At 53.5% G+C, this 25908-nt stretch overlaps 1 long non-coding RNA gene across 1 annotated transcript; it reads right to left on the bottom strand.

Annotated features, from left to right (window-relative positions):
- Positions 1–627: 627 nt before the first annotated feature.
- LOC137167396 (uncharacterized) lies at positions 628–24009 on the bottom strand. The gene is made up of 2 exons (XR_010924107.1): positions 23843–24009; positions 628–1763 (listed from the first exon to the last, which is right to left on the bottom strand). It is a non-coding gene; the product is annotated as an uncharacterized lncRNA (long non-coding RNA).
- Positions 24010–25908: the final 1899 nt, after the last annotated feature.

Genomic DNA, 25908 nt, shown 5'->3' with positions numbered 1-25908 from the left:
GGGGCCCAGGGCCTGAGTCCTGAGTGCCTGCTGCCCCTAGTCAGACTGATTTACCTGTGGACGGAAGCAGGGTTTCAGGTCAAACTGGAGTCAGAGCCTGGTGCAGTGTAGACAGACCTTGAGAGGGGAGAGTTTTTCCTGAAGACCAGACTTTTCGGGGGGTGGTTTTTTTTGTTTTGTTTTGTTTTTTTGGGGAGAGGAGGGTGGCCAAGGGTGTCACAACCTCTAGTGAAGCAATAGCTCCGCCTGGTGGTGGTGAACAAAATAGTCCTAGGGCAGAACCATGGCAGGGTGGAAGCCAAGGAGCAGGGGCCCCTCTGGCAGGAGAGGCGACTGGGGATGGGAGACTCTTAAAGGGACAGTGTTGAGATCACGGGGCTGGGGGGGGGGGGGGGAAGGAGTGGGGGAGAGGAATACATATCTTGAGATGAACAAAAGATCCCTCTGCTCCATTTAGAGCAAGGCAGGTGGTGCCAACATCCCGCAGGACAGATGCCTGCTCTCCACCTCCATCAGGTTGAATGGCCAAGAATGGCTTTGCTATAGGCTTGAATTACTGATTTTTTATCTCAGCCAACTTCATAAGCTGAGCCCTGACAGGAAAAGGGTGGGTGCGAGCACTGCCCGTGGCCGCTGAGACCTGCCTTCTATTCCTGTCACTGCCGCCGATTTCCTCCATGCCCCTTGGGCAAGTCACTTCTCCCTCGGCCTCAGTATCCCCATCTGTCAAAGGGGACCAAGAGGCTGAGAAGTCTTTGGGGCAGGGACGGTCTCTCACTACGTGTCTATGCAGCACCTGGCACAACGGGGCCCTGAGCGTAGCCGGGTGCTGCTACAACATAAAATATGGCTTCCTTGCCTCCCCCACATGTATCTCTCTCCTCTTGTTATTGAAGCGCTAAGAAAAGTCATCCTTAAAACAGCCGGGGGCTTAAGAATCTTAACTATTGAGAGCCAGAACCACCGTCACTTGCTTTTTGTATGGCCCAGGCCCCCATGGTGCCAGGGGCTGTACAGACAGCCAACAAAAGACAGCCCTTATGCTCACGTCTGATACTCAGATTGGAAACTCTTTGGGGCAGGGATCATTGTTTTGTTCTCTGTTTGTACAGCACCTACCGCCCTGGAGTCCAGGCCCATGAGTGGGGTTCAAAAGGTGCTACAATAATAAAGCAGGGATGGTAGGAGCAGGGAATCCAGACAGTTTAACTGATCAAAGACTGATTTTCTAGCAGCCTCATTTGGCACAAAGAAAAACCAGAAGGCAGGGGGAGAAAAAATCAAGGGCCAAATTCTTACGTCCACTAAAGTTCTTGTACACCACTGGGGCTGTGTAAAGGACGGTCACGTCTCCTGGCTGGCAGCGTGGCGTGAAGGACCTGGGGTGTAAATGGGAATCAGGGCCCAAGAATTCAGATTGTTTCTGAAATAAAAATGGAAATAAGCAAACAAGATTTCCTCCCTCTGGCGAGAGTATCCGATGTCTCCTTGAGGGCCGGGCAGGCTCGGATGGTGAGATCATCCCCTCGGTTATTCTCAGTTGTCTCCAGTTCTTCTCTCCCTCTCAGCAACAGCTCTCTGCCGCCATCCTCAAGCTTGTAAAAAGCTTCCTCTCCTGCCCCAGACCTGGGATGGGGTTTAGGGAAAACAGAGGGCAGGCACCAGGCCTTCCCGGCTGGATCTAAGGTGTGTGAGGGGGCGTTCCAACATGTCACTCTCCTTCTAAGCCGGCAGGTGGCTGGGCTGTCTGCTCCTGGTGTCATCTGCAAAGACAGCGATTTGCTGGGTTCAGGCAGCTCCAGGGGCTTTACCAGAGTGGGGGAAATAGCACAGCTCTCAAAATAGTCCACCGCTATTCAGCCACCAATGCCAGCCAGGAGCAGTGGGGCCAGCACGGGGCTGGGCATCAGGAGAGGTGAGACCTAATCCCAGCGCAGCCACCATGGAGCTGCTGCGTGACCTTCGTTAAATGCTGTCCCGTCCCACTCTGCTTAGGCAGGTCTCTTCGCCCCTCTCTGTAAAAGGGGGCATATCACCCGTCCTCTCTGCCTTGTCGATTTCGATTGTAAATTCCTCGGGGCAGGGCCTGGCTCTAATTCCCATGGGGCCCTAATCTCCATGGGAACCTCTAGGTGCTATGACATACCAACAACAACACTACAGGGGAAGTCATGGCCCCCGGGCCTCAGTTCCCCCCCCCCCCCCCCCACACACACACACACCCCGGGGCTAATGCGACTGACCTACTTTCACAAAGCACTTGGAGCTCTATGGATGACGCGTGCAGTGGAAGAGCTAAATGTGATTGTCATGCTCGCACTCTGGTAGCACCTCAGCTCAGACCAGAGCCACACGTGTTGGCCCAATCCTGTTTTCATGAACCACACGAAAGAACAAAGCCACAAACACCCCCCACCTCTTCCTACCAAGAGGCACTTCAGCCTGACCCACTGTAACTTTAATCAACAGCTAAAACCTCAACGGACTCCTATTGTTCTACCCTTGGAAATGTTCACTTCAGCCTTTTTAAAATATCCATTTACTGCACAATAATTCAAGTCTGCCTTTGCTTTCTATAATTCTATTTGGTTTAAGATTGTTTGTAAAACCACTCCACGGGCCCTTTTATCTGTTCATTTTACCCACTTTCAATATACTTGTAAAAACCCTATTTTAAGTGTAAAAGGCCACGCGGTGAAATGTAATACACCGACCTCATTGTGAAAGACACTGGCAAAAATGAAATAACGTTTGCTTTAAAAATAATGTGTGAATTCTTCAGCTAGGAGTTGGCACTGAGTGATTGGAGTGTGAATGGCCGAGCAACTGAGGTGGGTGTAGAGAGGGAGAGTGATTGAACAATTGGTCTGAGTAAGGGGAAGAAAACACCAGCCTCACCTCAAAGGTTTGAGGGAGGAAGAAAGGGGCAAAGATGATAACTTTTACCACTCAACTGGCCGAAGAGGAGCCCACCCTGGTAACTTTGGAGTCAGCCCACTTCAAAGGACAAAATCTGATCAGGCTTGCAACAATGTGAGTGATTTAAGGATCACGCCAGATGCAGCAGGACAGAGCAAAAACCCATAGACTGACATGGGGTCCCTTCCCTATAAAATGGGACAGAAAGATGAAGGCTGGAGGTTCAGGTCTACATCACCGACCAGCCAGGAGTACCGGTGCGCATCGGCAGAACCTTGCTGCTCACCATCCTGCTACAGTCACCTGGCCAGTGACTACCACGAGCACCAAGAGTCTGGTAACTATAACATCTGTGAGACCCCTGTGTATGTTTGTCTGTCTCCCTGTCTGTGTGCCTGTCAGTGTGCGTGAGTGTGAATGACAGTACCAGTTGAAACATGTGTCAATGAAGTAAGTACACTTTATTAGCAAGAATCTCTGTATTTGTAAAGCACAACACTGATATTGTTACAGCGTTGATCCTGTTTCCCTGGTATTTGCATTATTGATACTATTGACCAAATTTCTGTATTCACAATAAATGTGGCTTGTTGCCTTATCCCCGGGAAAAGATCCTGTGATATTTGTTATTTGAACAACACCCAGACACGTCGGTGGACAGTCCCTGCTCCAAGGAGTTCATAATGTAAATAGACAAGACAAAGAGTAGGAGAAAGGAAGGAGTGTTCTCCTCACTTTACAGGGAGAACTCAGGCCCAGGAAAAGTGAGTGAGGTGTCAAAGGTCACACATGGAGTCAGCGGCAGAGGACTCCACAGTTGTCACCAGGCCACTCAGAACATCACGGCAGCAAGAGGGAACAGAACTCAGATCCCGCTCCAGCCTACTGCCGCCGGAACTAGAAAAGAATCCCCCTCAACTATTAGCAGTATTGGGCCTAGGACACACAGTTGGCCAGGTCTGATTCCATCCAATAGGGGGCAGCAGCGATACACACCAGCTAGCATGTGATATTTTTGGAGGTAGCCCTGATTGATTTTTCTAGGGTCAGGAGGTCCGCTTTTTTTTTTTTGTGAAAGGTATGGCATTTTTATGAAAGAATTTCTGCCGCTTGTCAGCTCTGACATTGTCCCTTTAAAAAACAAGACTTTACTGTGCTGTGTAAAGTTTGCTTTGGCTCCTGGCCTGGGGTCCAGAAAGAAGATTAACTGCTAATGCTGAATTAAAAACTTGGAGAAATTAGCCCCCGCTTTAGTGATTAATTATCTGCTGGGGTTTCTTCATATTTATTTAAACACCGAAAGTCTTTGCCGCCTCGGGGGGCCTCTCTGCCGCAGAATGTAGAGTCAAAGGCAAAGCAAAACCCTGTCTGAGTATTACCAGTCTTCAATCCTAATGTCTCCAGTACGGGGGCAAGCCTAGAACAGCGGAAAATTTCTAGAGGAGAGATTTTTTTTTTTTTTAAAAAGTACGTCTATAGTCCTCCTTGGCCTAGCCTCACATGCTCACAACCCATGAAAAGGAAGGTTTCATCTCCCACTGTCACCGATGGGGAAACTGAGGCACAGAGAAACTAAAGTGATTTGGCCAAGATCACCCCGGAGAGACTGGAGAGGAGTCAAAGGTATTTAGGCACTAACTCCCCCTGTGAGTTAGGCACCTAAATACTTTGACAAACTGGGCCTGGCAGTCGTAACCGCCAGGCCGTGGGTCCAACCTGCGGAGGGAATGCTATTGGCTTTTACTTGTGTTACAGCATTGCCTCCATCCGCAGGTGCCAGGCCCGGCACAGAGCACAAAAGACCATCCATGCCCCCAGGAGTTTCCCATCAACAGAGACAAGGCAAACAAAGTGGGGGCTTGTTAGTCAATGAAGCTGAGAGACGTGAAGTGACAGGTCCCCAAACCGCCCGTGACAGAGCCAAAAGCTGATCCCAGGGCTTGGGAATCCCAGCCCCATCTTTGCCCACGAACCCCTCTTTGCCCTGCAGCATATAAATGCACCACCTGCACTTCTTACCCCCTTCCTACTCCCCACTCCCCACTGGTGCTCCAACTTGATTGCTGACTAAATGCCGCATGGACCGACCACTCCAGCTAGTCTATTCCCTAGGAGATCACCTGGTGAAATGGGCACCACGTCCCGCCCGGCGCACATCTCCAAAAGTCCTTGCATCGTTTGGAGGGTGACATCATTGCCACAATTTCAGTTGTTTGCGGTTTTACATCTCATTACACATCTTGATCCCGGGCCGGGCACTGCATTCGAAATGGACGACCGGATTAAAAAGGCAGATAGCTAGATAACCTGATAGCATTGCATCGATTAGCTGTCGAGAGTAGCCGCGCCCATTAAAATAAATGAGATCATTGGTCATCTATTAGTTTACCAGCTGTCTAAGCAGATTATCTATCTGTCTAATCACAATAGATTATTTATCTAATCATCTTCCGTGAGACAGGCGGGCGCAGGCAGCATGGGCCACGACCGCGGGGATGTTTTATTCTTGTTTCCCTCCCCTTCCACCAGTGATCAAAGACTCACAGACTTTAACGTCAGACGGGGCCATCAGGACCATCTAGCCTGACCTCCTGCACGTTACAGGCCCCAGAACCTCACCCACCCACTCCTGTCACAGACTCGTCACCTCTGGCTGAGTTACTGACGTCCTCAAATCATGGTTTAAAGACCTCAAATGACAGAGGATTACACTAGTTTAAACCTGCAGGTGACCCGTGCCCCATGCTACAGAGGAAGATGAAAAAACCCCAGGATGTCTGCCAAGCTGACCTGGGGGAAAATTCCATCCAAGCCCAAACACGGCGATCAGTTAGACCCTGGGTGCATGGGCAAGACCCAGCAGCCGGACAGCTGGGAAAGAATTCTCTGCAGCAACTCAGAGCCCTGCCCATCCAGCGTCCCAGCACCATGTAAACTTTTATAGCTTAATAAATTATGGTTGTTTTAAATTAAAAACAAAAATAGTCACTAAAACAAGCCAGACGATTTCTCAGCCCTGGAGACTCGGCATCTGCACAACTGGGCTTAAAACACAATGATTATATAGCAAATTATGTGCTGCTTTCAAGGCAGTTGAGAGATTCCAAATTCCCTTCCCCCCCTCCCCCCCATCCCCTTTTAAAGCTCTTTGTACAATTTCTATCTTAGCAAAACAGCTGGATTGATTGTTCCCCCCCCCCTTCACATTCTCCCCCTGCCCACACCCCCCACCCCAACTTTCTCAGCTGAGAATTTTGTGAGCCAAGTTTTGGCCTGGAGTGAATTTTTTACTGTCAAGTTCTAATCCCCCAAAGAAAGGGATTTATAACAAAAAGGGCTGACATGACTTTACCTACAGCATCGCAAACGCAAAGCCATAATAAATGCATGGAGGGAAAGGATGATGTTACCAGCGAGCGATGGTGTGAAGAGGACATTGAGGTTACAGGAGGAGCTGGTGTGAGCGGAGTTCGGGTGGGTGGTCAGATATCTGCAGCTAGCCCACAGCAAAATACATAAAACCAAACTGAAAAATACACAGATCCTCCAGTAGTGCCATATATTCATATAGTGCCTCTCACCCCACAAACTGTTATAGGCAGCAAGCACTTAAATGCAGCCACCTCTGGGATGCAGTGGGGCGGCCGTTGGCCAGCCTGGGGCACCATGCACAGGGCTCACTCCCCTAGCATTAAAATGCAGCCACCTCTGGGGTGGAATGCAGCAGCTTTTAGCCAGCATGGGGCAACACTGCCCAGGGCTCACTCCCTGGCCCTCGCACTAAAATGCAGCCACCTCTGGGGTGGGGCACGGCAATTGTTTAAGAGCTGCACAGCACCACGGCCGGTTCAGCCTGGAAGTGAAAAAGGATCCCGGATGCAAGATGCATTCCCTTTAGCACAGGAAGTGAAGAATACTGTCACCAGTTGAAAAAGGGGTTTTGGACAGGAAGTGAAGCAGAATCCCAGCTCCAAGAGAAGCACATCTCAGAGCAAGTTAAGGACTCCATAGCCCTGTGTTTCCCAGCGTTTTGAAAACCGAGCCCCTCTTTAGAAAAACGAAGGCTATTACACCCCAGGCCTCCCCGCTCCATTTCAACCCCGCCCTACATTTTTATGAGCGCTTACTCAATGTAGACACATTGCGAGGGCCATATCAAATCCTCCCTCCCCTTTCACAGGGGCTTTGATGAGCAGCGAAATAGCATCTTTAACATATCAAGTATCCTCTCCGAGTCAGCTCCCACTGAAGTGAATGGGGTGCACATACCCCAGGCTGGTGGCAGAGGATCCTAGAGGAGATGGTGGGCGAGGTTCTGCGGCCTGCAACGTGCAGGAGGTCACTATAGACAATCATGCATGGATCCTTCTGACCTTGAAGTCTAAGAGCATCTCTCATTTGGGGAAAAGCTGCTGCGGGTTAGGGAACAGAGAGAAAAGCATCCTGCAGGCAGCTGAAACTCCAGGGTGACGTTTAAGGAGCCTGAATCTAGCGATCCCCGTCAGAATTTGCTCAGCACTGCACGGATGACGCCCCTGCTGTTACGAACAATGCCATGACATCTGGGCTGCCCACAAGAGGCCAGAGCCTGAGTCATAGGCTTAAATGCTAACCCGTGTGTTTCCCGAGAATGGAAAATATATAGATCATTCCCAAGCATGTCTGCACCACTCCCTCCAGCCGCTGGATAAATATAAAGCAGGTGGACACGGCCCAGGCTCCAAAGAGGACGCAAAGTGAACGGCGGTTTTCCATGCAGTAACAGCGGCAATCCTTTGCACACCGAGATCAGCTCTCGCTCTGGGAGCTCGGCAGCTGGGAATAAAACCTCACAGCCCATCAGTAAGGAGGCTCAGCGTCCGCCCCCACCCATTAGACAAGCAGGCAAGCGACTTGTCTAAAGTCAGAGACCGAACCCAGTCCCCCCCTCCCCCCGCTGTAACCGCTAGACAGCACTCCCCTTCCAGAGCTCTGAACAGAACGCAGAGCCCTCCTCCCCTCCCCCGCACTAACCACTAGACCCAAATCCCCAGAACTGGAACCAGAACCAGAACCCAGGTGCACCACGTGCCAAGTCCCGGGCTCTAGCCAGCAGCCTGGATTCCTGCCCTTTTTCCTGTTCGAAGGGACACACTGATTGGATCTGCTGCCTGTGCCCATCTGATCACACTCTAGATTTTGCTCAGAAAAATGGGACAGGGAAGGCAACCTGGCACTGGAATCAGAAACCCGCTGCGGTTATTAATAAAGGCTTGAACACAGAGAGGGAGAGCCTGGCAGACACACGCATCTGGAAAGAATTCTGCTTTTAAGGTCAGATAAACCCTTTTTCAATTCTTCCCCTCCCCCATCCCCCCCCACTCTTCCTTTTTCTCCTCCTCTGGGAGCCCCCAGGGCAGGCAGGATTTTCAGAGACAAACATTCCAGACTCTGATCTTCCCATAAAACAAAATAACCCAGTCAACAGACGGGAAGGCCGGGCATTGTGGCTGGGATTAGTCAGGAGTCACTAGACAAGCTACAGGCAGGGACAGTTTCTTCTCTCCAGCCGCATCGCCCCCTCTCCCTGCCCGGCACAAGTGGGTGGGCGACAGAGGCAAACAGCTGGATCTGCCCTGGAGGGCGCTCTCTCATCTCCCTGCACCCCCTACCAGTATGCCATGAGACCAGCCCCCGGATCCAAACACCTACCAGGTGCCTAGACCTTCCTCATCCTCCCCCAGGTCTCCCCAGACCCAATCTACCCTTCCCCACAGCAGTTTAAGCACTCCCCCCCACCCCCTGCATCCAACCCTTCTCCCAGCAGCAACAGCCCCATCGGCCAACCACCAGCCCCACGTCCTCTCCCAGCTTTCCCGATCCTCCCCAAGAACGGGACGGGGCTGGCACAAACGGAGAATTACCCAGGGCATCGGAGCCAGCTGCGGCGATGCTTTCAAAATGCAGAACTGGAATCTGGAAATAAATAACCAATGTCAGTGTGGGAATAAGACGCCTCAGGCCTTCGTTTGAGCCGGAAGTGTAGTGCAGATGCTTTATATTAGGACATAAACAGCAAAGAAGCTAGAAAAATTCAGACTGGGGAGGGGGGGAGAAAGAAGGCCCCATGTTCTTTCACAAGGAGATGTTGCCCAGCTCTTGCCATTTTAGCACAAATGTCACAATAAACTGATGTTTCTTAAAGCCCCAGGTCCTGGAGTCATGGGAAAATCTCAGCTTTCCTTATATACATTTTATATTATATATATATATATATAATGTGCGAAGTTTCCAGCCCTTGTGGCTGCCGTCAAGACAAAGTGTGACCTTAATGTGACCCAGTAAGCAAAGAAGAACCACCGCATTTTTATCATATAGATATTTTTTAAATTGAATGATTTTTAGGGGACAGAACGGACTCATGGTTTTTGAACACTGGAGGTTGGCCATACTGGGTAATTAACATTTGGATCAGATTCCTCCATCACTCAGAATCTGTACATCAAAGTCAGGTCTACACTGGGCTAGCCAGATCGACAAATCTTTCTAATGTGGATGCAGTTTATGTCAGTATAATTTATACTCCTTCCCTAAGTGAAATAAATACCCATGCACAGGAAGGAATTTTCCATATTTCAAGACGTCTGATGCTGAATTGGGACAAAAATTCAAAATCTTGAAAATTTTCACACACCAAGAATCTGGGTGGGGGGATACAGTTTGGGTTAATGTTTCATTTGGATCATTTCAAAACGTTTCTTTAAAAACCGGTTTAACTAGAAATTAACTTAAACCTTTCTAAAACAAAAAGTTATTCTGAACCCAAAATAAGGGATTGACATTTATATTTATTAATTAAATATGAAGAACGCTATTAAATGGTTATTCATATTAATAATAGCTCTTCCACAGTGCTTTTCAGCAGTAGATCTCAAAGCACTTTCCAGGAGGGAAGTATCGTTAAACCCATTTTACAGTTGGGGAAACTGAGGCACAGAGCAGGGACGTGAGTTGCCCCAGGTCACCCAGCAAGCCAGTGGCAGAACTGGGAATACAGACCAGTCTCCTGACGCCTAATTCAGTGTTGAGCCCTGAATTCTAGAGTTACCATAACCAGTGACAATTCTGGAAGGGGAATATTAAACCTCATGTTTCAGCGTTTAAACACAACTCTAATTTTTAGAGACCAGAACAAGCCTTAATGTTCCAGGTGCCGATCATCTCATGCCTGCCGCCGCAAAATTCCCATGCCTTCCCCTGGAGCTGCTGCTGAAGGCCACTGTCAGAGACGGGACGAACCAGACCTCAGGTCTCACGCAGCCTGGCAGTGCCTATGATCCAGGATATACCGAGCCCTTGGATCCCATCTCTGCAAACAGCTCTGGGTGGGCGGAGCTCTGCTGACTTCGGAGGGGCTCAGGAGTCTGCACCCAAAGAGCTCCTGGCAGGACTGCAGCCTTCGATATTTTACAATACACTGTGGACTGGGGGACGGACATTAACGTATAAAGAAGTCACGTCACTCGGTGGACAGGGCACCAGATTGGGTGACCTACGGTCTATTTCCAGCCCCGACACTGACCTGCTGTGTGACCTTGGGCAAGTCACTTCCCCTCCCTCTGCCTCAGCTTCCCTTCCCTACCCTTTGCTCGCCTTGTCTATTTAGGCTGGAAGCTCTTTGGGGCAGGGACTGTCTACCAATACATGTATATTACGCTCCTAGAGCAATGGGACCCCAGATCCCAGCTGGAAGCCTCTAGGTGCTACTGGCATATAAAAGAGTGATGCAATGTTCGGGGGTCCATTGGCTGCTCATGGGAGTGTTTGTAGAACAGGGGCCGGGATTTGCAGCTTCACAGGGCCAGACCCTCAGCCCATCTGAGCCAACGGAGCTGTGGATTTACACCTGCGGAGAGTCTGAGCCTGGACCTCCGCAATGGGCTGGATCCGACACCCATCCAGCCTGCTAACCTCCCCCGAAGCAGATCGGAGAAGGAAGGGAGGAGTGTGGTTTTATAATGCCGGAGCTCGGGACCTTCAGCCCTTCATTCTTCACATCGTAATGTGATTCTTGGCCTTAAGATCTTGCTTGGGGAAGGCAACCTGATGATTCAGAGTTTCAGAAGCCGCAGATTATTTCAATTAGTGCAACTCAACTTTGTAAAGAGGGAGGTATTCGGGGGGAGGGGAGGCTGTTGGCCTATTTCTCCATTACACTGCACCTCAGGCAGAGTTCACATTTACCTCCTGCCTCTCGCAGTCATTACTCATGGCCGGGGTCAGTGGTTTTGTTCTGTGTTTGTACTGCACTTACGGCCATAAACCCCTTTGTGCCACCCTACTGCACCCACTAAATAACCAGAAAAGCTTGAAAGCCTGATCCCGAACGGTTCAAAGAGCAGAAGGCAAATCAGAAGACCCCAATCCGGATTTATTCGCTGTATCTAGAATGGGGCTATTTTCTCAGCAGGTCTCACGAGTTTGGAAGATTTGGGGACAGCAGTCCTGAAATCCTCCGTAAGCCACCTGCAGGTTGCTGGAAACTTGCACCCAGCTCGTCTCTTCCACTGGGATTTGGATGGAGCTGGTTCATTTCTCTTTCCTACGTTCAGGCCCTTCCCATCCTGTCCAGTCACCCCCCAGCTAGCCCGACCTGAGATACCGATTCCCCTGCTAGACAGGGAAAGTTATCCCCTCTCTCTGTATCCCAGCACAAACTCATCCCAGCTCGACTCAGTGCCCTGGCCCCAGCCAGCAGCTTCCCAGTTCCAGCCTCTCTTCCCTTCCTACTGGCCCCTGAGCCGAGACCCCATGTGCCATGGAAGCCATGACTCCCACCAGGCTCCCGGGTTTGGACAATGGCCAAGCAGGATTTACTCTGCAAGGGAGGGGGAAATGAAATGCAGCTGGACACACTTGCCGTGACCCATCCCGCAAAGACAGGAAAGAAGGTAGAGTTGGGACTCTGCCAGCCTGGGCTGGTGGTAGAGCCCCATGTGCCACCCGCTGTGCTGGCAGCTACATGAAAACCTGGCACAAGGCCTGACCCACAGCCCGTTAGAATCAGTGGAGAAGTTTCCCCTTAACAAACAGAGGACTTGATTCTCAATTACACTATGTGCAGCCCTGGCCTTAAAGGGCATGGAAATGCCCCCATGGACCCACCCTATGCAGGGGGTCTCCCCAGCCAGTGTGGACCTGGTGTAAGGGACCTGCCCCTACCCTGATTCCAGACTCCAGCTTGGGTCCCATGACCAGAGTGCAGTGCATTGTGGGTATTCTGTGCGTCCATGAGACACAGAGTAAGTCAGAGCAGCCCAGAGGCTGCTCTAAGTGATGCTAGGTGCCAGGCAGGGCCCTGCGCACTCCCTGAACTCGGGACGCACACCCATGGCTTAAAGCCACTATTACTCCCCATCCCCTGCCCAAGCGCCGGAACGGAGTAACTGTGAATCAGGTCCGCGGTGGCTAGACCAAGGTCTCAGTGGGTTGTTTTGTACCCCGACTTCTCCACTAGCGCCCGGCCCATCCCCCCCCAAATCCCTTGCCCTGCAGGAATCAGCACAATGGTTTAGACTTCAGCGCATCCGGAGAGCAGCTGATCCGGCCTGGGCCAGCACGAGAGCAGGGGCAGGGTCTGCGACACCTCTGGGCGGGGCAGGGGGAAAGCACAGCGGACGTGCCAGGCCCAAGGCAGGCAAATCCGACCAGCAGGACACTGAAGCGTTGATCCCCTGCTTCTCTCTTGCTGGGAAAGGCTCCAAAGCGCCCCCCCGAGCTCAGGGGCGGTTTGATGTGAGCATCTGGGCCCAGCCCAGCTGTGCTTTGCTGGCCGCTGCCATTCTGATGCACCAGCATTTCAGCCCCACTTTGCCCTGGCACACACGACAACCCAACATGCAGGGCAGGGCAACTTCAAAGGTCTCGGTCCTTCGCTTCCAGACACTCCCGGGTCTGGGCCCAGCAAATCGAAAAGGCCTTGATCCACACAGCTGCTCCTCCGGCCAAGAGGAACCTCTCCCGCCAGGGTAGGAGACAGACCGGTCTCTGGGGCCCATCTGAGCCAGAGGAAATGAATTCCAGGCACTAGGGCCCATCACACACTCACCCCGCCTTCTGCTCCCTTTCTCTGACCGTGCCTTCTCTATCATTAACAGGGAGCAAATGTGTATTAACCCCCCGTCCCCCGCCCACCCACCAGGAAAAGACCCTACCAAAACAAGACACTTGACTGCATGTGCATCTCCCTCTGGCAAGAGCGGAGGAGAGAACAAGACACGTGACGACCGCGAGTCACGTCCCTTAGAGGCACTCACAGGGCGCGGTGATGAGTACGGGAGAGGAACGTGCGCAGTGCAGAGATTGAGGGTCTGATCTTGCCGTTCCTGGGGGGTGTCTGTCCAAAACCCCCAGATTCAGAGCCACATGCGCACAGGTTCCCCCTTCCTAACTCGTCACGGTGGCTAATAGCACCAACCCCAAGGCCAGTATGCTGCTCAGATGCCATGCCAGCAAGGTCTCTCCCAGCTGAACCTCGCCTACCTGTGGGCTCCCTTAGCCGCCCTCCTCCCCCCCACGAGCCCGTCTCTCTCTGACCCCACGTTTCATGCCGACAACCAAACCAACTCCACGGAAGGAGCGTTTCCCCTTCCCAGAAGGGGCTCGGCCAGCATCTGCCGACAAGATGGGGCCTGGCTGGGACGCCTGGTTCTAATTTCCAAAGACGTAAAAATGTTAAACGACTGGCCATTTCTAACCCGGCTCGTAAACCCTCTGCTTTAATTGCCTCCCGAACCAGCCCAGACACACAGGCTCCCAGATCTCTCCTCTCTTGATTCTCACCTTCCTTTGTACCTTCAACTTGAACGGCTCTTTCCTTCTCGGGAAATAAATAATCCGCTGGCTCTCCCGCCCCGTCCCCTGCACACCCTCTCCTCTGTGGTTTTCTCTGTCAAGACATTCTTCCTTTGTAGTTTAATGAAGGTATATTGGTAAGACAAAGGGGGAGCTGGGGGGGGGGTGAGGTTTCATAAAGGGCTGGCCCTCCCGCCTCAAAACCCCGCTAACAAGCGAGGGCTGCTGGAAGGGGTGCGGGGAATTCCTCGCTCAGCCGCCCTCTCCTTTGAACTCGGGCCAAGGCAGCGCTGGGGTGTGGGGACGCAATGGCGAAGGATGTGTTGGGGGGGATGGACAGGGGGAGCTGGGAACAAAACGATGAGATAGAGCGATGGATGGAGGCTGCCCAGCCAGGGGAGAATAGGATTCCCCTCCCCCCCCCAGCCCGCCCAGGGGGTGAGCTGAGCAACGCAATCCTGGCTGCCACGCTGGGCCGGGGGGTGGTGGAGAGACGGTGGGACGTGCAAGTGGCTTCCCCTGACTTCTCGAGGGGGGGGGTGGGCATAGAGGAAGGTGCAGCTAGCTGGGGAATCACGGCCTGCAGAGCAGGGCCTGGAGAGGGGGAGGGGAACCAAGTTGGGGGGCAATCTGGTGGGTCCAAGCCCACCCATCAGCCCCCTCTCAACACTTGCTCAGGCCTTGAAAAATCAGCTCTCTCCTGCCCAGTCTAGCCCCGGCCTCCTACTCCCCTAGGCCCTGCAGCTTCAGGCAGGATGAGAAGGCATGAAAAAGGCCAGCCAGCCTGGCAGGAAATAGTGCCCAGCTGTTATCTTTCACTTGCCACAGGTGGATCTTAAAGGAGATCGGCATCAGTATCGCTTCTGTCCAGGTGGGGAAACTGAGGCACAGGGAAGGCACAGTGACTTGGTCAAGGGCACCCAGCAGTGCAGAGGCAGAGCGAGGGGCACAAACCCGGCCTGAGGAGTCCCAGTGGAAAGACATCTGCCCCCCTCCAAGCATCCTGCTTCCCCCCACTCACAGACTGGGTAAAGCGATGCCCGGCTCGATGCGATTCTGTGACAGGGCTGGGGGCAGCGTAACTCACACTTAACCCAGCCTGGCTCTCGCCTCCGCCGGGCCCCACCGCGAGGCTGGTGAGGCCGCGACTGCCTCAGAGTTGAGGGGCCCGGTTCTTTGGCTCCCACGGACCCAAGGTCGAACCCAGCTCCCGTCAGCCCATCTGCAGCGCCCCTGCTGGCCATGCCAGGGGCGCTGGGTTCCTCACGCATTGTGAGGCTCCTGGGCCAGGGGGGTGAGCATGCAGGTAGAGGCGGGGGCCTAGCGGCTGGGCAGGGAGGGCCCCTTCTTCTCTGGCTGAAGGAAAGCAGAGCAGGGCCCCAGCCCCAGAGCGGTGGGGGTAGTTTGTGGGTGGGGGGGGGGGGACAAGTGGTTTTTCCTCTCCCAAGGAGGTGCTCCTGTCTCTCTCCTGCCCCCACTCCGAGGGGGCGAGCGGGCTCCGGCTCAGCCAAAGCTGGCGGGAGAGATTCAGACCACGACCCCGGGCCGGGCCCCGTTGGCCTCACGCCACGTTTCCTGCCCGTCTGTGCCACCGGGAGTCTGAGCGCCAGCCCGGCGCAAGGGGGAACCTGAGGTGACCGGATCCCGCGGGACGCCCTGTCTGGGTGATAAGCCGCCGGTTCTGAACCCTGGCTGACCTCGGCTGGGAAAGCAGCATAGGCCAGAAACAAAAGCACCCGGCTTCCCCCTCCTGCTTTTCCCATTCCCCTCTTCCCGCCCACCCCTCCTGCTTTCACACCCTCGCTCGCTCTCTCTGAGGGCAGGTTTATTTTTGTTTTCCTTAACGTTAACAACGGTTGGCATCTCAGGCCGGCTCTGCTGGGGCGGGAGGCAGGACCCTGGCGAGACGGGATCAGCCGATCGCACCTGACTCCTACGCCTCGCACGCCCAGCACAACGCTCTTAATATTATGGCCATTTTGCCATGGACAGCATCCAGCCGCCACTCCCCCAAGACCTCCCCCGGCGTGCCAGGGAGACGGCCCAAGGGGCAGCAGCGCACTGCCCTGGCCAGAAAAGAGCCTGGCTGAGAACGGGACGCGCGTTGGCCTTGCTGTCGGACCACTGGAGGGTGTAACTGACAGCGGGGGGCTAGGAATGCTGCGGACTTCTCCCCCCTGGGTGGGCTGGCTCTCCATGGCCCTGCAGCCATTTCCACCAGTGCCAAGTGAGCCATGGTCAAGGCTAAGGCCGATTCCTGCGTGCAGGGTCAGTTCGCTGCATCCTCATGGATTTCTGCTACCCTGGGAAGACACCAGCTTATTTAAAGCCTAGGGTGGTGGGCGGAGCCCCCCAGGACAAGGAAAGGCCCGCACCTGGGGATGACTGACACACCTGGAGGCTGAGTGTCTCCGCTGAACGTCAGGACACAGAGGGAGAACTGGGAAAAGCCGCGTGGGCCCCATGCGGTGTTGGACAGGCTGTACGGGATCTCTTCCCTGCCCCGGAGGAGTCACGCTCATTCCACCCTCTGCTACTGTGCTCAGACGGCCCACCATGCAGCTGACTAGTGCCAGTGGCTTTAATAAGTAACAGCAATACCTAGCACTTTCCAGCCATAGATCTCAGAGTATTTTACCGAGGAAGGCAGTATTATGCCCATTTTACAGATGGGCAAACTGAGGCACAGAGTGGGGAAGGGACTTGCCCCAGGTCACCCAGCAGGCCAGGAACTGCAGGAAATAGAAACCTTTGCTTTGCACAGGACCAGATGGCAACAGCTTTGCCGACTTGGCTGGGGCTCATCCTGGAGTGCCATCTGCAATCCCTTGAGCCAGGCGGTCTCCAGCTAGGGTCCTGGGGAGGTCAAGGCCCCCTGAAGAACCAGCCTTGGTGGTTCTTAAAAACGAAGGGCCCGACGGATCTCCCTAAACCTAGAACCTGCAGCGCCCGGCGCTGTGATTCAGGTTACTCCAGGTGGAGCTGTGAACAGAATCCGGTCCCGACAGCGAGCCGCTCGCGCCAAGCGAGCCCCACAGTTGCTCCGAGCCATCCCGCCCCCTAGAAGCCCTGAGTGCATTTGCAGATGCTGAAGCGAGCGCGGGCAGTGGAAGACGGGGTTGCTTTTAGAGCCTGTATATTACCTTCCTGCCATTGTGCGCCCATCTATCATTTTTATGCCCCGGAGCACTCATCCGTTTCTATGACTGCCTGTTTCAGTGACAAGGAAGGAAGTCGTTGTCCATGTTTTAATGAAAGTTCCTCTGAAAGGTTTCTGGGCCGTTCCATCTGTCTGAGCCTCGGGACGTCTGGGAATAGCCTGGAAAGCGGGGGCCAGGCCTAGGGGATCGGGTAAGGGCATAGTGACCCAGGAGACAGAAGGAAGGAACCTAATTCATGGCTGTTTTCAGCAGCACCCTAGCAAGCAGGAGGCTGAACTGGGCAACGGGAAGTGCTATGAGCATGGTAAAACCTGCCTTGAGCAACCGCCTGGGGATAAAAGTGCTGGGGACCCGTCCTCAGGGGAGGCTCTGAGCCGGTCCCTTAAACTAAGGGGTTGGGCTCCTCCTGGACTAGGACTCTTTGGTCCCATTCCTGGTTCTGCCCCACTGCTGCTGAGTGACCTTGGGCGAGTTATTTCCCCTCTCTGTGACTCAGTTTCCCTCTCCACCCATTCTCTATTTAGATTATAAAGCTCTTTGGGGGCAGGGACGGTTTCTCACTAGGTACATGTACAGCTCCTAGCACAATGGGGCCCTGATTTGGGTAGGAGGTTCCAGGCACTGCTGCAAAACAAACCCCCAGGACTGCTTATTTCACCCAAACCCCATTTATCCCTCCCCAGCATCAGTCTCAGTTGCTCCAGGCTACTCCACTGCCACCCTCCGTCTAGCCAAAGGAAATAAAAATCCAGCCGCCGAGCACTGCCTAAGCACAAGCTGACATCGGACCTAGCAGAGCAGAGCCACAGGCGCAGACAGCCTCGGGATCCCCTTAAGTCACTCGCCACCATAGAGTTTAGGAACTTGGCTCTCCCAAAAACAGCTTTGGGAAGGGATATCAAGTTGCCCTGAGCCAACATCTAATCACTGGGGGGGGTCAGGAGGGAACGTTGCCTGGGGGCCCATTTCATCTCTGCTGTTGGCTGGGCTCTCTGAAGGAGCTGGTACCGATGAGCATCAGAGACAAGATACCAGAACAGATGGACCCTCTGGTCCAATCCGGTCAGGTGATCCTCTGTTCCATGTTCCTTTTCTTCTGTTCCTCTCGGGGCACTTGTGGGGCACCCTGAGTCCCTGGACCACATGCATTTCACCACAGGCTGGCAATCAGCAGGGGAAAAGAGCTGGATGAAGCTTGCCTAGGGATCCGGCGGACGGAGGGAGAAGAGGCCAGAAGGAGCACACAGACATCACACAGACAGGGACAGGAGTTTCCCCTCTTATCCTTGCCAGGGGTGTTATATATATATAATATATATATTCGAGATTTAACTGAGTTAGTAGGCAGAGACACGGGGCAATTTCTTGGCTCTGTTTCTTTAGCCTGAATGAGGTGGTAGCTCAATCATCCCAGACACACGCAGGGCCTGCCTGGTCCCTGCATCAGCACTAGAAACTGCTGCTTGTGTGACGGCCACCACCTCGGTGGAAGGACCAGGGTTTGAACCAGGGACCTCCAGAACCAGCTGCCTGGTTGGGTCAGTGACAGAATCATCTCCTGTGGATCAGCACCAAGGGGGGGGGGGACTGTAACACACTCTCCAGTGGGCTACGCTTGCATGTCCCCTAGAGTGATGCTTCTGGAAAGCGTGGGCAGCCCCCGGGTTAGGATTAGGGGTGTGGTGACCGTCTAATGTGCACCCTCCCCTTGCAATTTTGCAGCAGCAGGGAATGGTGGAGACCGAAGCCATACCTCCTCCTGCCCCCGAGAGCTTACAGACAAAGGAGAAGACGGGAAACTGAGGCATGGAGAGGATAAGTGACTTGACCAAGGTCACCTCGCAGAGCCAGGAAAGAACACAGGAGTCAGTCCCGAGTCCCAGTCTGGTGCCGACAGCTACAGAACGAGTCCTTAAGTTGCAACATTTCCGGAGCAACTGAAACTGAGCGGTGTCTAAGATTCCCGTGACAGCCGCCCGTAAATCCTTCCAGATGAGACCGTAACCCTTGAACTGTCCCAAGTGTGTCTGTATCAAACTGCTTTCAGCAGCTTGCCTAACAAAATATAAAGCTTACGCTAAAAGGCTGCGAGGGGTGAATGTGCTTTTTAACAGTTGAATTAACATGTGCGGCTAGTTCGTGTTGGAGGAACGTTGGATCATGAAGTTGTAACCCAGCAGATTAGGGTCTGGTGGACACATGTCCTGTATGGGCCCGCAGCTGGCTTCAGGGCCGGATCCGCAGCCAGTGTGAACTGCTGAATCACCACTGACTTCAGAGGCTGAGAATCCAGCCCTAGACGTCTGCAAAAGCAGCTGTCACCTTCGATTCTTTGGGCCGCTGGCGCATCGGAAGAAATTTCTCCCGTGGACAAGATTATTCCATGGTCGCTCGCTCACCCAGGCGTCTCTTGTGCCTCCCTCAATCAGGAGGCACTGCCCCCTGGGATCACAGGGATTTCTGAGTTTGACCCCCTCCGTCCCAGGACTCCAGTTGCTTCCGTTACGTATCCCACAGTGCGCCGCAGGAAACGTCCCAGGACGCAGCGAGCCCAGCACCAGGGCAAATCACCACAAGAAATGCCTCCAGAATGCCGAACTCCAGATTAAGTCCCGGCTGTGTGGACGCAATGAGTAGGAAAACAGCTGGCCATGTGGACACAATTCTTGCAGGTTCCCTCATCCGCAACAGCGAGTGTGCAAAAATCTCAGGGGTGCAGCAGCAGCACTTCAATGGAGACGCTGCCTATGCTGGAGGGAGGGGTTCTCCCATCGGTGTAGCTAGGTCGGTAGGAGAATTCTCCCCTCGACCGAGCGCCATCTATACAGCTGGTTAGTTTAACTGCGTCGCTCAAGGGGGTGGAAAGCGGCAGAAGGTCCCAGTCCCTGCGGTGATCCATGGTGAGGCTGTTACCTAGACTTAATGCTGCCCAGTTTGCACATTCCCTGGAGCCGCGGGACAAGTGACCCCCTCTACTATCACCTTAACGCCACCCCTCCTGTGCTAGACGGGGATCCAGAGACTTGTTGGGAGCGGGCACTGGACATGCAGTAGGTTCACCCAACCGACGCCCTGTTGAGGTATGACAGGCTGCTCTGCCCCTTCCTTTCTGGGGAGAACTAAGGGAGCACAAGGCTGGGACTCAGGAGATCTGGGTTTAAATCTCGGCTCAGCCACAGACCCAGAGTCCCAGGGCAAGTCACCTCATGTCTATGGGCCTCAGACTCCTCATCTGTAAAATGGAGCTAGATGAGAGCATGCCCTGCCCTACAGAGATGCTGTGAGGGTCCAGTCTATTAGTGACTGTGAAGCTCTCAGGGACATTGGCATTACAAATAGAGCCAGTCGTACTTTCTCTGTAAGATTTACAGCCACATCGGAGCTAAGTAGATCCTGCCCGACCTCCTGCCTTCCTGGGCTCCCTCACCCTCTCTCCTACGCTACGTGTTCCAAAGCGCTTCGTAATGCCCACACAAGCCAGCGTGCGCCACCCCAGAGACAGCTGCATTGCTGGGGCGGCGATCGCTTGCAACGAAGGCGTAACGCACAGGAGGGCTGGTAAGAGAAAGAACTTTATTTCCCGGCCCTGCTCGTGATTGCTACGTACCCAGGGCTGGGCACAATCTAACTCGCAGAGTGCTGTGGGAATCGCTGGCCGCTATAGCCCAGTCTTTCTAGGTGACAGCCAGAGGCGGCACAAGAGAGGGCCCCAAGATCGCATTTCACAGGGGACATCCTAGACGCCTGTCACGGATCTATAGGAACAGTGTCTGGGAGAAGCTCTTCAGTGCCAGACCCCCTCCAGGCGTCTCACACTTCCTCCAGGCTAGAGCCACGTGACTTCACCGCCTCCTTAAACCGAACCTCTGGGCCGGCAGCGCCCCGGCTTCTCAGCGCCGCTGGAGACCGATGGCGACAGAGGCTCATCCACTCTTCGGGGACTCGGGCACCTCGCCCACGCTCACACAGCGCTGTCACAGCGTTAGGGTTTGTTAGTCATCGGGAACCCAGCCTGGGAAGTCTTTCAAGTAGCCCAGAGAAAAGAAGGTTAAAGCACAGTCCAGTCTGGTTAGCCCAGAGCCCAGCCATGCTGTCATGGGTCCACGCTGGGTCTCACCCGCCTTGGTTGAACTCTACGTCAGAGCCCGGGCTCCTTCCAGCAGCCAGCTCTGATCCTCACCTCCCTTGTCCCGGTCCTTTGCGCTCCAGCTAGGGACATGCCGCCCCGCCTCTCCGGAGGGAGGCTGAGAAGTCCCTACCCCTCTGGGTCGTGAGTTGCCAGGTGCCAACGTCCGGGCGATTGGATTTGCAGTTGTCTTCTCGGATGTTCCACTGAGATGGGGCCTAAGGCCATTCACACCGGCCTCTCAGCCTGCCCCGAGAGCAGACAGCCCTTGTCCACCCACTCAGTAACAATGCTGCATGCAGGAGAAACTGAGGCACACACCGACTCCCTAAAAATATTACGAGAGATCCCCACTTTGTCACACCTAAGAGACTCCCTGTGGTTCTAGCTAAGGTCCTGCTGCTCCCTTAGATGCTGCAAAGGGGGGGGGCTGTTTTTCATCCCCTCCCCAAGCTCAGAGAGCCAAAGGGGACACGCCAGACTCCCTGGCTTTGGAGGAGAAGGTGTCTCGTGCAGCTGCAGTCCACTAGTGAGCGTCTGTGCCTGAGCCACAAAGCACATGAAGCTCTTCAGATCAGCTCAGGTCCTTCGTGTCCCAGCCAAACCGGCGGCCGTCGCACAGATCCCTCTGCCTAGGAGGGAACCGCAGCCCAGCTGGGGTCCTGTCGGGAAACAAAACTCCCTGGACTTAGAGCATTTCCACCCAGAGGGGCCGGACAGACAGCCCCGTAGTGCAATGGCACACAGAGCTGTGTGGCTAGGACCCAGGAATACGCCCTCCAACAGGCGTAGCATCTCAGATGACTGGCTACACGCAGCACCCAGGGGTGGGGGGATGTCTGCAGGATGGAGAGGGCTCCCCCCTCACAGCAGCTTTCTCTGTCAGGCTGCCACTTCTCTCCCTGTCTGGTCAGGAGGTTTCATTATTTCCACCCGGGGCAGGAAAACAAGGCCCACGGAGAGATGAAATGATTTGCCCAGGCAGGGAGCCAGAGGCAGAGCCAAGAACGAAGCCCAGGTCTCTTGAGTCTAAGTCCACCCTTCCTCCCTGTGCGTAAGGAACTGCCAAGGCTTTGCCCAAGAGGGATGGCTCATCCATTAGTACAATGCAGCCACCTCTGAGGTGGAACCTGGCGGCTGAACCGTTGCTCTCAAACAACTTTTAGTCGCCACGGCCCCAGGGCTGGCTTTGAACCCGTGAACAGGCTGTGAAAGACTCTGGCACACCTGAGTTGGCCCATTCTTCTTTTGCATTCTCCCAGACGAAGCACCTCCCTCCATCTCCTGCTTCCCTGGAACATTTCCTTCTCTGCATCTGGTCTCCTGTACTCTCCCCCTGACCCCTGGATACATGCACTAACTATTCCAACTATGTTGGAAAGGACCCACCAGCCACAACGGCTGAAATATTTCTGGGCATCCATTGTGTTTTAATGTCTATTTCACTTCGCCATTATTCCTCTAATAAGATTGAATAGCTGGAAGGTTGGACGCTTTAAGCGCCACTGCCTAGTTCATTTTAACTATCGTACCATGGTAACGGGGGGGGAAAAAAATCTAGGCTACAAACATCCCAGACTGTGAAGTACCAAAGAAATTAAATATCAATGCAAAGGTCATGTTTCCTTTGTGGGTGTGATGTGTTTGCAGCAGCTAAACAAATCAAAGGCAAAATCTCCCGGGATCTGATACACGGGAGGAATGTGACCCTGAAGGGGCGTATTTTAAATTCCTCTTGGGTGGTATAGTTAATGGGTCCTGAATTTATCTAGAGGCCTTTCAAGCAGATTTTACAAACCTGTCCCTGAAATGCAGCCACCTCTGGGGTGGGGCATGGCAACCGTACAACAGCCACACAGAACATGGCATGGGGATCATTCACTCATCATTGAAATGCAGCCACCTCCAGGGCAGGGCATGGCAGCTGTTTAACAATGCCCAGCAACAGCTCAGTGCAGTGCAGGAAGCCAGGGGTGTTTGGATACAACTAAAAGCAGAGAGCAATCACGGAGGTAAAATGCAATGACGCACACCAGAATTAAGCCAGCCCTCTGGTGCTAAAGCCCCCAACTCTTGCATACACAAGGAAGTGTCAAGGACTTCCAGTGGCCAGGAGAACCATTTTTGTGCGTCTTACCAGCACCAAGGGTACTTCTAGCACTATAGCGCTATCTACAGCTCATGTCCCCTGCTGCTCCACCACAGCCAACACCTGTGACCCTTCAGCTTCCACTGCAAAGGCCATCTGTTTGCCAAGGAAGGAGGGGTGCGTGGAGGGGAGGGGAGTATGTTTTGCTTTGAACAGTGGCTCCTGTTGGTTTGCCTTTTTTTCCTCCACCCATCACGAGCAGCGTTGCCAACCTTCACCCATCCTTAAATCCCCAGATCCTGGAGTCATATGGTCAGGTCTCAGCTTCCATTTACAGAACAGAAGAGGCACACGTGAAAGCATGATCCTCCTCAAGGCTCTGACACCAGACGGCAAAGAAAAAGGACCCAACATCTGTTATTATTTTTAATCTCATGAGTTTTAAACCAGTCTCATGATTTTAGGCCCCAACTCATGAATTCTAAACCCTGGGGGTTGCTGATACCAATTTAGCGCTCTCTGCTGGCAAGGAAGAAGGGAGACCCCCAGGTATCCCTGCTAGCCAGAGAATACGATAAGCCAGACAAGAACATCCCCGATCATTGTATTTTTACTCCTGAGAGACAAAAGTTTCACCAGTAAAAGGGCTAGCGTAGACCAGGCCTCAGGGATGATAACCCCATGCTAGAACAGACCCTCCTCCGCACCCATTACCTTCACATCGGTGCCGTGAGTCCAGGCAAGGGCTGTTGTTTTTGGCACTACCATTCCACACGCTGGTTGCTGACAGATTTCCCCCTCTCTGGCTTTACCACACAGGCTGTTATCAACGAAAAAAGTGGGCCAGGGGGACTGGAAAGAGCTGTGTTTGTAAAGGCCCCTGGGCTATACGTGAGTGATTGATTGATTGATTGATTGGAAGCACACAATGCAGACACGCACCCAAGAGAAAACAGGTGGTGATTTGGGAGTAGATGCCTAGCCAGGCCTGCGTGATCCTTGCTCCCAGCCAGAGGTTTATCCTGATGCTCCAATGTGAGGCCATGTTAGCAGAGACCTTGGCTAAGGAAATGATGGAGTTTCCCTCCTTTGGACCATGAGTAGGGACCATCCCATCCCATCGGAGCAGTGGAGTCAATGTCTGGATTATTGTTTGTGTTACAATCTTGGCACTGCCCGGAGATGTAGCCAGGGACAGTCCCTGCCCCGATAAGCTCCCTGCCTGACATCTGGACCTGCACGCATCAGGGTGCTGTCCTGGCAGTGAAGTCACCTGTCCAGTGAAGGGGCCATCTGAGACAACCCTCCCCCCAGGCTCATTTCACACAAGTTGCTGAACAAATCTCAGGCAGTTTTTGCTCACACCCAGCTGGGGTCAGATGCAAACCAGTGACTTTAAGGTGCCAGATTCCATATCCCGTTTCCAGCGCCCCCCTCCCTCCAGCCCCCCCCCCCCCCCCCAAACGCAGCCCCCGCGCGGCATGAGAAACCCTGCAGATGTGAAAGGAGTTAGCCGAAGGCTCTAATTAGTTTGGCATGTCTCGAGGTTTTGCCGTCATAATGCCGGGTGGGTGTTTTCATTTTTCATTGTTCGCAGGGGCCCCATGGGCTGTTTCTAACCTTAGCGCCATCCCAGCCGTTCCCACCGCACGGGAGAGATTGAAAACACTTAAGCAAACGAAAGCTGAGCCCGGGGTCTTTCCAGACAGCATCCTGAGCAGATCTCAGATAGGGTCCTTTGTTATGGCTCTGGAGGGCACCCACAAAACTATACGGATCAAAGGGGAAGGGGAGGGGTGGCGCAGAGGTGGTCTGGCTGAGTCTGGGGGAAGAGGAGGTAGGGACCTGACCCCAAGTTATTTGCCTTGTGGCTTGTTTTATTTATTCCTGGGGTCAGGGCATGCAAGATGAGGAGGCAACAGAGAGGAGGTGCGGAGGGACGACTGGTGCTATTTGCAAAGGGTTTGTTGGATTGTGCAAGGCACTGTACAAGGTAAAGACGGTCTCGAGACTCTTTGAGCCGTGTGTTTCAGGGCATGGGTGAGTACTGGCTTCAAATCCCAGCCCTGCCACAGCTTCCCCATGTGACCTCGGGTGAGTTCCCTCATCTCTCTGACCCTCAGGTTTCCATCTGTCAAATAGAGATCATAGTCCTTCCTCTGTCTGTTTAGACTGTAAGCTGGTTGGGGCAGGGACCGTCTTGCTATGTGTCTGTGCCGCGCACAGCACAGCGGGGGGCTGATCCTGGTGACGATCTCTTTGTGCTACCGGTAACAACCAAAATCGGCAGCTGGGGCAAAGTCACAAACTGCTGCCTGACAACTTTTTACAGTTGCGCCTTAACAAGGGCAAAACGTGTTGTCCCAGGGTGGAGCAGGGATCCCCTTTCGGTAAGTTGAACTTTTTCAATCCCAGCAGCTACTGCCAATAAATAATTATTGCCCGCCGCGCACCGCCCATGATTTCGCACAAGGGTGAAAAATTTAAATGGGCAAAAATCTTTTTAAAAAAAAAACCCCAAAACCCACTTAAAAATAAACCTCATGATTAGAGCGACTGCATTCTGCCCCGCTTGGCAATTCAGGTACCCTGGGGGTGTCTGCTGAGAGGACTTCAGGCCCCTTTCCTGCGTGGGTATTTGATCTTTCTGGAGCAAAAGGGAGCTGAGCAATTTGCACAGCCCCTCTGAAGGTGAGGTATCATTCCCTGCAATACAGCACCACATGGATTCAGGAGAGGGCATCCCCCTGCTGACCTGTCCCCCCTGCTCCCCGCGGCGT

This window comes from Emydura macquarii, unplaced genomic scaffold, assembly GCF_026122565.2.
Source record: "Emydura macquarii macquarii isolate MOO-44397 ecotype Brisbane River unplaced genomic scaffold, CSIRO-AGI_Emac_v2 contig_2924, whole genome shotgun sequence".
Lineage (NCBI taxonomy): Eukaryota > Metazoa > Chordata > Testudines > Chelidae > Emydura > Emydura macquarii.
Note: the sequence above shows the minus strand (reverse complement) of the source record. Positions and strands in the feature narration are given on the sequence as shown.